Genomic DNA, 12,158 nt, shown 5'->3' with positions numbered 1-12,158 from the left:
GAATGTTTCTGTTCCCCACCCCCCAAATTTATACGTTGAATCCTAACCCCCAAGTTGATGGTATTAGAGGTGAGGCCTTTGGGAGGTGATTAGGTCTAACCAGGTGGATGGGATTAGTGCTCTTCGAAAAGAGGCCAGAGAAAGCTCCCCTGTCCCCTTCTGCCATGTGAGGACACAGCAAAAAGACATCTGTCTTTGAACCAAAAAAGCCGGCTCTCGCCATACACTGAATCTGCAAGCGCCTTGATCTTGAATCTCCCAACGTCTGCAACTGTGAGAAATCAATTACTGTTGTTATGAACCATTAGGTCTATGGTATATTGTTATGGCAGCCCAAATGGACTAGAAGGATCACTATTGCTAGAATTCAATTTGAGTTTTTTTTTTAAATGGTGACTTTTCAAACTCTGATTTCACCTAAGATAAATTTCTTATTTGGCCGCTATTACTTGCAATATATGAGTATCTATTATAATTTATCAAGTCACTATTTTGGAAACAATAATATTAAGCTTTAAATCGACCATGTAGTAATCAAAGTTTGCTAAGGCAAAAGAGTTGGAAGGACAGAAAAACAAAGCAGCAAACTTGACTCCTTTTACAAACTATAGTCTAACACCAGAAGAGCTAATCTTGAAATGTCTGTTCATAGGAAACTCATTGTAAAGTCCCATGATGTTAGTGGGATAAGCAGTATATCCTTGCCAAAAAGACACCCAGGTAGATATTTTGGAAAAATGTGTCTTCAATTAAAGGCTATTACCTAAAGAGAAAAAATGACACAAATAAATAGTTTTTGTCACTTTTTTGTTTATCTCATATTTGTGGAATAAGTGAAAATGGAATTATTGATACAAAATTTGAAAAATTCAAATGAGGTGATTATTATAATTTTTAAATAATAAGCTTTATTTGGCAAGGTGAGAACATACAAGAGCTGAGATTCACCAGTATTTTAAAATGAATGATAATGAGAAAAAATTATGACTAGGATAATCAGCTTAACATTAAAAGCCACTTGTTTTAGAGTGTAACTTAACAGGAAACAAAATGATGATATTCAATTTATAGCATAATCTCTTTAAGTGGTAGAAACTATAGCTTTTAAGAAGATTCAAACCTTTTCTTCTCTAACTACTAGGGAAAGACTTATCTGTTCTCAGGAATTACTGAAATAAGCATTCTGATCTTTCAAAATCTGTATGATTGCTAATTCCATGGTGCTTCATCCTGCATGAACATAAAGGTTTGTAAATAGATTTAGAGATAAAAAACTAAAAACAGAGCTACCATATGATTCAGCAATCCCACTCCTGGGTATATATCCAGAGAAAAACATGGTTCAAAAGGATACATGCACCCCAATGTTCATAGCAGCGCTATTTACAATAGCCAAGACATGGAAGCAACCTAAATGTCCAGCGACAGATGAGTGGATAAATAAGATGTGGTATATATATATATATATATATATATATATATATATATATACACACACACATACATATATATATATATATATATATATATATATATATAAAGTGGAATATTACTCAGCCATTAAAAAAGAATGAAATAATGCCATTTGCAGCAACATGGATGGACCTGGAGATTATCATACTAAGTGAAGTAAGTCAGACAAAGACAAACATCCCATGATATTGCTTATATGTGGAATCTAAAAAGAAAATGATATAAATGAACTTATTTACAAAATAGAAATAGACTCACAGCCTTAGAGAATGAACTTACGGTTACCAGGGGGGAAGGGTCGGGGGCAGGGATAGATTGGGATTTGGGGATTGACATATACACACTGCTATATTTAAAATAGGTAAACAGGGAATTCCCTGGCGGTCCAGTGGTTAGGACTCCATGCTTTCACTGCCCACTGCTGAGGGCACAGGTTCAATCCCTGGTCAAGGAACTAAGATCCTGCAAGCCACATGGCGTGGCCAATAAATAAATAAATAAATAAATAACCAATAAGGACCTACTGTATAGCAAAGGAACTCTGCCCAATATTCTGTAATAACCTAAATGGGAAAAGAATCTGAAGAAAAATAGACACATGTATATGTATAACTGAATCACTATGCTGTACATCTGAAACTAACACACTGTTAATCAACTATACTCCAATATAAAATAAAAATTTTAAATAAATGTAAGCTAAAAAAAAGAGAGATCGCAACAAGTGATTTGTCTTCCTATAACGCATTCTTACTTGGGTAACAAATGACTGAAAGATTTCCAACGACTCGCGTGCCTTGCTGACTAAGCAATCTGCACTCTGAGAGTTTTCTCTGGCTCTCAGTATTCTAGATGGCATCTCTGTTTGGGATGAAATTAGAACGATTACCTCTGTAACCTTAAAAACACTTCGCCATCTTCCAAAAGCAAGCCGTTAAAAACATAAGATAAACAACAGACCCCAAGAATATGGCAAAAATAAAATGAGGTTTTTGTCACTGGGCTCCAGCTGGATACAGGGTATAAGCTAGAAGAGTTCGTGAACTGGTTATGCGTTCACACCAGACAGATCAATGACGATCCCTTAGGATTTACCATGACAGACATTATTATAATCTCTTTAACTCTGCACTTAAAAGTATATGTTTGGCTCAATTTTTACCCAGAATTCCTGGGTCTGTGTCATTGTCAGGTAACTAGTACCTTCTCAGAGAATGGAACATTTTACTGAAGATCTCTCTATTTCCCTTCACTCACAGATTCACAAACAGGGGGTACTTAAATGCTCCTCAGTCCTGGGAAAGTGGGTGATGAGGAAGGTCAGGAATGGAATAGGTAGAAAAATCTTCCCTAGTCTAACGCTGTATTGGCTCTTTACCCAATTTCTGCTGATGATCTGAATCACAATGTCCTTGAAAATACTGGTGTTTGGGAAAAAAATGATTTCAACCTCTATCAGGTGTTGCTTAGCCCCTTCAGACCATCTAGTCTTCCATTTACTGACTCCATAAAAATACATCAAGTATTTACTTTATCCCCAAAGTTGTACCAGCCCCTAGAAAAATACTGCATTTAATAAGATGGACATAGTCTGTGCCTGCACGAGAGTTTACAGTGTAGAGGTGAAGGGTGCTAAACAGATGTTTGCAGTTAAGTGTTGCATATACGCTGTGGAAGTGTTCCCACTTCTTCCAACGGGTAGAGTAGAAAAGGACACCAAAGTTACCCTCGTCTGGGTATCCTGGTGCAAATAATTTCATGGGATTCAATCAGTTTCCTCAGATGAAAGTAAGAGGGCTTGGACTAAATGAATTCTAAAGGTTCCTTCCAGTGAAAAGGTGCTAGAATTCTATTCAAATCTCTTCAGTCCCAATGGCATACTCAAGGTCTTTCTCTTAAAGGATAATTTGAGAACTTCTTGGGGACTAAGGACAGACAATAGTTATGTCTTTGGTCATCCCTAGTGTGGCGGCTGTGAAGCTCCAGTTCAGAATCCTGAGATACTCAACAACCTCCTGTGGAAATGTCCCGGGAATAAGGTCCCTGTGGTACCCCATACGGTTTTACTTTCTGTTTCCCAAAGGACCCCTTTTCTTTGCATGTACCAAGCTGGGTGGGGACACTACTCTCTTCTGGTTCATAGTGAGTTGTCACATGCCCCAAAGGTGCCACCTCAAAAGGTTGCACCCTATCATTTTCTCCCTGAAGTAACCAAATGGATTAGCAAGAACCCAAATTATCGTCTTAAACCTTTCATTTACCAAAATATGTGATGAGTCATACACACAAACAGAGGCAAAGAAACATCCCTACGCTCTCCATAGTTTCTGAGGTAAACATGCAAATGACTTCTGTAGTCAACACCATCGGCTCTTCCAATACCTTTTCCAACCCTTCTCTCTTGTTTTCTCCACTGTTGAGGCTAGAAAACAAAAATGTTCAACTCTCAACCTTTCTCTCACCTAAGAGTAGCTATGTAGCTCAATTCTGGCTTATGCGATGTAGACGGAAGTCCCTGGGGACTGAGGGCTTCTTGTTGCTTTACTTTCCCCTATTTTTCCTGCTCGAAACATGCCTGTGATGGCTGGAAGTATAGCAGCCATCATGAAACCATGAAGATGAAAGTCATCACTAAGGTTGATGGAGCAGAAAGAGAACAAATTTAGTTCTTTGCTGACATTTAGAGACGCTGCCTCAGCCTTGGACAGTCTACACTAAACCTGATGTTTTAAATGTCTTTTGGGTTCTGTTTCTCAGAGATTAATATCATCCTAACTTACCAACATCTACTAATAATGCTGATTATATACAGAAGGGTCATATATAGAAACTTCAGAGTGGCCTGGTGTACTTAGCAAGAGCCTGAAATTGATCAGAACATGCTTGCATGTGTTTGGGCGGTGTAAAATCATCTTGGTTCTTTCATAGCACTTTATCTTTTAAGTATGAGATTTTAATCCATAAACATTGGAATATTTGAACTGAATGGAAACAAAGCTACCAGCACCAACCTATCTCAACAAGAAGATAAAAATACTTTCAATTTTGAGAAGCTCAGAGTGGTGACCATGCTGAATTCAATGGTGAGGTGTTGTGCCCCATTTTGAGGAAGAGTCTGAGCTTGAAATATGTGTTTTTAAAAATGCAAGGCTGCCACAAGTTGCATATTATGGGACATATTAAATACAAGTTTCCACTCTGGAGAAGACATTTCTCAGGTCTTTAAACATTTGAGGAATATGAGCAGTTCCTTGTGCCTTATTATACAAAATGTGTTTTGAAAATATTAATATCTCCACTCTAGGCTCTAGAGTCAGACTACCTGGCTCAAATCCTTGCTTAAATTCTTACTGGTGGTGTGATTGTGGACAAGTAATGGAACTTCAGCAATGCTCAGTTTCCTCATTTGGATAAAAGAGTAATAACAGCAATTACCTCCTAAGATTGTATACATTGTGCAGTGAACTGAATGTTTGTGTCCCTCCAAAATTCATATGTTGAAATCCCACTCCTAAATGTGATGGTATTAGGAGGTGGGTCTTTGGGAGGTAATTGGGTCATTAGGGTGAAGCCCTCAGGAGTAGGATTAGTGCCCTCATAAAAGGGACCCCAGAGAGCTCTCTCAACCCTCTTTCCATCAAATGAGGATACAACAAGAAGATGGCCATCTGCAGCCTAGAAGAGGGTCCTCACCAGAACCTCACCCATGTTGGCATCCTGTTCTTGGTCTTCCAGCTTCCAGAACGTCAATAAATAAATTCCTGTTGTTTCTGAGCCACCCAGTCTATGGTAGTTTGTTATAGCAGCACAAACTTGCAAAGCCATATTGTATGCAGGTAAATTTCCAAGTGTTATCTATTATTATAATTGTCAGGATAGAAGCTTTACTTTGAAGGTTTGTTTATATTTCATTTTAGTTGATATAAAATTTCTTTGTGTGTGTTTAAGGTATATCAGTCTTTATGTGGTCATCAGTTATATTTTTAATAGATGAAATATAAGCCCACTACACTTGTTGAAGTCATTGGAACTCCTTGGAGGCAAAAAATATTTTGGTCCAGTGTCAAACATAGTGTCTGGCACATAGTAGGCATGTAACAAACATCTGTTAAATAATCAACTGAATGAATGCTAGGAAAGAAGGTAAGAGGAATTCCCATGGGCAACTTTTTATCACATTACATTTTTGAAGGGCCAAATACAAGAGCTATCATTAAAGCATCAAGCCTGCAATGTCTCTGTGTACTCATTTCTGAGTTCCCAGAACTTGTTTTCAGCTACAGTATTATTAGCATTATGAAAAGACCTCAAATTGCCTGGGTTCTCTTTGTTATTTATTTATTAGCATTGTTTGGTTTGTTCAAGTGGGATAGCAGTGGTGTGGGAATTAACTTTAAGCCACTGAATTATTCATTAAAATCTAATGTTCTCATGCAGGGAAGAACAGAAACACAAAACAAGAAACAAATTTCATCGACTCTCAGTAAGCTATTTTTGGGTTTCTGCTGACACCACACATAGAACCTAGGCACCTAATTAACAATAGATTAATACTTTAGATAAGAATAACCTAAACAGAAACTCTTGAAGGTAAAATTAAACAAAAATCATGAAAAATTATTTGGTTAGCCACAGGCCTTCTATGAAATTTTAGGCTATACTTGTTGGTATTCATTGTTCATGAACACAATCTAAAATTGTAGATGAAAATATAAACTAAGAGGAGTGAGTTCAACTGTTGACCCTGATTACCCTAGGTATGCAGGGGTTAGCCAGAAACTTTTGCAAAGAGACAATAAAATGATTTCAGATTCTGTCACTACAGAACAGGAAGAATAAAGAAATTCCTGAAGATACTGAATTACAATTTTCTGAACTTAAGGTTAGATAAAAAGTTGATGTCTGCCACTTTGTTGACATAGGACATATTCTTAGGTACTCTATATACATTTTTCATTGCATTAATTTTGTTTGGTTACAAGTTTTAAATTAACCCCAAATAGTCACAGCTTAAACTAGATAGTTAATTTCTCTTTCATGTAAAGGGGTCCAGAGTGAAGCAGTCTTCAATTGGAGTGGATATTCTTCATAAACATTTATCTCCAAGGCTAGGGAGAAACTCGTGTATTTTAAATAGAATTTTGGCAGATCAGGGAGATCCCATGTGATGGTTTTGCTATGTTTTGATTCCAATGAACTCTATGTGGCTCTTAGCTAATTCCAAAACTCACATTCACCCTGAAATAACAAAACTTTGTCACAATTTAGAATATTTTTAAAAAGTAATATAGAATACTATATCAATTTAGGGAAGATGTAACAGAGACATTAATATAAAAAGAAAGCAGGTTCAAAAATATGTTCAGACATACACACACACGCGCGCGCGTGTGTGTGTGTGTGTTCCTGGACCACTAAATTGGAATAGACAAAGACATTTTTTTTATATATGATCCTACAATTTCTTTTTTATTGTATCCATTCAACAGATATATTTGCCCTCAAACAACCTAGGTCTGCAATGAGCAAGTCACCTGCATATTTTTTAAGATGTAGTACTGGCCCTAAAGGAGCTCCAAATCATAAACATAGAATTCCAAAGTCACATGCTATGTTCCAAGTGGCAAGGGCTATCCCAGAAGTAAACACAGATTGGGGGGTGGTTGGTAGGGGAATCCAGAGGGGCTTGTGGCTTTCTTTGCCAGGTGATAGGAGAGAGACAAGGGCTGCAGAGAAGGGGATCTGGCAGAGCTTGAGCGTCTTGGGCCAAATGGCGGAGCACCTTGCAGCCATAATTTGTATTCAGCCAGATCACGTCTTTAATCAGCTTTGCCACCAGCACCTTTGAGGCAGTTCAGCCACCCCCAAAGAAAGAATTCCTAAATCTGGCTTATGGGGAGTGAATAGGAAAAGCCCATCAGTGCTTGCTTAGCAGCCAAACATCTCTTTAGCAAGCATGCAAGGCTGGAGCCTCACTGCCAAACAAGAAGCAGCAGGGTGTGACCGAGAGAGACAAAAATACTGAAATAGCCCTGTTCTTCATGCCCTCGTCTGCATCCTCATTTAAAAGGAGAATGTAAACTGAAAACTCCCCAAACATAAATCCAACTCAGCCATTCATAACTCTCTGCTTTACGCTGAATTTGCTAATATCAATAAGTTGTATGTGTCCTTTGACATTTTCAGTAATTCAATTTATTAGGAGACTAGACTTATCTACCTCCAATTTTCAATTCCATTCTGACCATTTTCCATACCCTCATCATCTTCAGAGACAGCATTACACAGGGACACAGACGTGCACCCAGGCTGAAAACGTGGTTTGCTCATTCTTCTACTGATCAAAGCTCTTTACCAAATATAGCTTTAACTCTTGGGTAATGTATGTAATATGTCCAGAATAAGGCATAAGACTCTTTTATAAGAATAATTTTTTCCATGCTTTCTTTAAAAAAATCCAATATAATGTTGAATAGAAATATCACACAGTTTTAAACCTCCTCTGATTAATCAAATATATGCATACATGTGTATAAATATATTTCATTTAAAAGTCAATGTCTGTTTAGATTTTAATTATGAAATATTTTAGACACACAGAAAAGTACAGAAAAAAATAAAACTGTCACCTACTAGCCACTACCTAGAATAACATTTTGTCATATTGGTTTTCGGAATTCCTAATCCTTCAGGCCCAATGATTATCACTGTCCTAAGGTTAGCAAGTGTCTTCTCCATGCATATCTTTACACTTTTATAACATATAAATACACCCATAATATCATACAGTACTGTTTAGTGCAATTTTAATGAACATAAGTATTGTACTGAACATATTTACAGTATGCTTTTTTTCTCAATATGCATCCTCATCAACATTTTACCAATCAGATAGTCACAAAATAGTATTACATTGCGTTGCAAACAACTTCTCCCAGTATACAGCTTTTCTTTTCACTTTTTTGTGGCATCCTTTGATGAACAGACATTTAAATTTTAATACAATCTAATTTGTAACACTCTTCCTTTATGATTTGCAATTTTTGTGTCTTGTTTAAAAATTTTCTCTCCATATAATATGATTATAAAATATTCTCATTTTTTTCTCCTATAGCTTTCAGGGTTTTATTTTTACATTTTGGTCTTAATTCACCTTGAATTGATTTTTCTGTGTGATGTAAAGTGGGAATCAAATTGTATTATTTCCAAATGGAAAACCATTTGTCCTAAGACTACTGATTACACTATCCTTTCCTGTGGCTTTGCAATGCCTCCTCTGTCATAAATCAAAATTCCACATACAGGCTTTCTAGTCTGTTTCGCTGGTTTACTTAGCTATCTCTGTACTAACACTATACTTTTAAAAAATATATAAATAACAATATGTAGTAGTGAGATTTTCTGCATCTTAACCCTTAAAAAAAATTGCCTGGGCTATTCCTGCTTCTTTATTGGTTAATTATATGTTTTAGAATCAGTTCTCTAGTTACAGACACACACACACACACACACACACACACATATTGGGATTTTATTGTGATTGAAGTGAATTTAAAATTAATGGAAGGGACTGACATCTTTATGTATTGAATTTTTTATCGATAAGCATGGTATAATCTTCCCACTTAAGTCTTCTTTAAGGTGTTTGCATAATATTTCATACACTTCTGCATATTTTAAGAGGTATTCCAAGGTATCTAGAATTGTGTTATTTTATTTATTTATTTAAATTTATTTATTTGTTAATTAATTTATTTTTGGCTGCATTGGGTCTTTGTTGCTATGCACGGGCTTCTCACTGTGGTGGCTTCTCTTGTTGCAGACCATGGGCTATAGGCATGCGGGCTCGCCTAACAGTTGTGGCTCGTGGGCTCTAGAGTGCAGGCTCAGTAGTTGTGGAGCACGGGCTTAGCTGCTCCATGGCATGTGGGACCTTCCTGGACCAGGGCTCCACCCCGTGTCCCCTGCATTGGCAGGCAGATTCTTAACCACCGCGCCACCAGGGAAGCCCTGTGCTATTTTAAATATCTTTTAAAGTTACATTTTCTGTATTGTAGATAGTTAGGAATGTAATTAATTTTAACATATTAATATTGTATGTAGCAAGCATTCAAGATACTCATAAATCTTATTTGTAGATTCTCATGGGATTTTTACATAATCAATAAGGTAACCTCTTTATAATAGTAGTTTTGTTTCTTTCTTTCCAATCCTTAACCTTCTATTTCTTTTTCTCACCATGCTGGAGTGGACATCCAATATAATGTTGAATAGAGGTATCACAAATTGTTTTAAAATATCCTCCAATTATCCAAATACACCACACACATACATACATATATATTTGTTTATTTTAAAGTCAGTACCCATTTAGATTTAATTACATGTTTACCATTTCTTTGCTCACTACTTCCATACTCACATTACAGATTCAATTCCTTGCTCACTGAAGTATAGCTCTGAGTAATTCTTTCAGTGTGGGTGTGTGAGTGCTAAACCCCACCTCTTAGCCTTCTTTAGATAGTGTCTTTATTTTATTGTCACCCTTGAGGAAACTCCCTTGGGTATAGAATTCTAGGGTTACATATTTCAGCATTTTATGGATATTTTTCAATTGTCTTTCTGCCTTTATTCTTTTTTAATTGGGATATAGTTGTGTTACAATGTTGTGTTAGTTTCTGCTGTACAGCTAAGTGAATCAGCTATATGTGTACATATATCCCCTCTTTTTTGGATTTCCTTCCCATTTAGGTTACCACAGAGCATTGAATAGAGTTCCCTGTGCTATAGAGCAGGTTCTCATTAATTATCTATTTTATATATATGTCAATCCCAATCTCCCAATTCATCCCACCCCCCTTTCCTCCCTTGGTGTCCATACGTTTGTTCTCTACATCTGCGTCTCTATTTCTGCTTTGCAAATAAGTTAATCTGTACCATTTTTCTAGATTCCACATATATGCATTAATATATGATATTTGTTTTTCCCTTTCTGACTTACTTCACTCTGTATGACACTCTCTAGGTCCATCCATGTCTCTACAAATGACCCAATTTTATTCCTTTTAATGGCTGAGTAATATTCCACTGCATATATGTACCACATCTTCTTTATCCATTCATCTGTCAGTGGACATTTAGGTTGCTTCTATGTCCTGCCTGTTGTAAATAGGATTAAAGACCTAAATGAAAGATCTGCCTTTATTGTTGCTGATAGAAATACAGCTCTCAGGCTAATAATTGTTCCTCTGTAGCTAACCTGTGCTCTTTCCTCTGGTTGCTTTAAAATTTTTCTCTTTATCATTGGAATTTTGTAGTTTCACTACAGTGTATCTATATATGGATTTTTTTTCTTTATTCAACTTAAGACCTGTGTGCTTTCAGTCTGTAAACTCATATTTTCATTAATACTGAACCTCTTCTTCTATTTTCTCCTTAAATATTATCTCTTCCCCACTGCTTCTTTTCTCTTTCTGGAATTCCCATTAGAGTTTTGTGGTTGTCATTATGTACTCCATTTCTCTTAACTACTTTTTCATATTTGGTATCTCTATGTGTCTCTATTCTTCATTCTAAACCAGTTCCTTAGAAATGTCTTCCAATTCACTATTTCCCTTTTTAGTTGTATCATTTTTATAAGTTTTATTTAGTTATTTTTTTTTCTCTCTTTTAAGTATCTCATGTTTTGCTTTTGGTCTCTAGTCCTTCTTTCATCTCTTAAATACATCAAACATTTATTGTTACTGTCTTTTTAGATTGTTCTAGTGGTTCAAATTCTTACAAGGTGTTAATCCTCTTAATGGTTGTTATCTACTAACTTTCCCTCATAACAAATGTTACTTGTATAGTTAGTCATTTTTTCCTATTGTGGACTCATTTACAATTAATGAATTTTTTTCTCCTCTGGGAGTCTTGAGCATTCTGTGTTTTTGAACTGTTGGTTCCAAGAAGATTTATATTTGTCTCTACTGGTTACCTCAAGGTGTTCATTGGTCCAGACTCACATCATTGTTATTCTTCAACCTAAAGAATCCTACACAAAGCTAGTAATATATATTTGGATTCCATGTCTGTGTCTGAAACAGGCTCTTAGTTTTTCCAATAGACGCTTTTTCCCACTCAGCTTTAGGCTAGTACAAACTTTCCTGTCACTCATCTAGCAGCCTTGCCAATGTTCCATATAAATGTCAAGGCATTTTCAGTTACAGTATCTCAGTTCACAACAAAAGATCAAATTTACTATATGTCATAATGTGGACACTAACAATCCTAACTGCCAACTAGGATCCCCTGAGGTATCTGATCCCAAGGCTGTCACACTAGATGTAAGTTTTCTCTTCTGATGACTTAGAATTTCCCTTTCAATTAAAAAGAATCAGGTATTTATTAGTATATGTGCACAGACTTGTCTGTAGGTTGTGTTATATTTTGTCTAGCATTTCCATCTATTTTTAACAACAGGGGTTCCATACTAGATTGGTCTGCATTGCTGACAACTTTTTAAAGACGGGGAAACTTAGACTACATAGAACATTCCATTTGTGAAACTTTTTGTAGTTCTCCCACAGTGCTAAGATAACTTGTATACACAAGCAGATTCTCAACCACGTGCTTATTAATAACTGTCCAGACCTATAGGTTCATCTCTAAATCCTGGTTCTCAGCTAAAAAAGGCTCAAAGTTTC

The sequence above is a fragment of the Mesoplodon bidens genome, assembly GCF_964165515.1.
Source record: "Mesoplodon bidens genome assembly, chromosome: 11".
Classification (NCBI taxonomy): domain Eukaryota; kingdom Metazoa; phylum Chordata; class Mammalia; order Artiodactyla; family Ziphiidae; genus Mesoplodon; species Mesoplodon bidens.
This window is presented reverse-complemented; position numbering follows the sequence as displayed.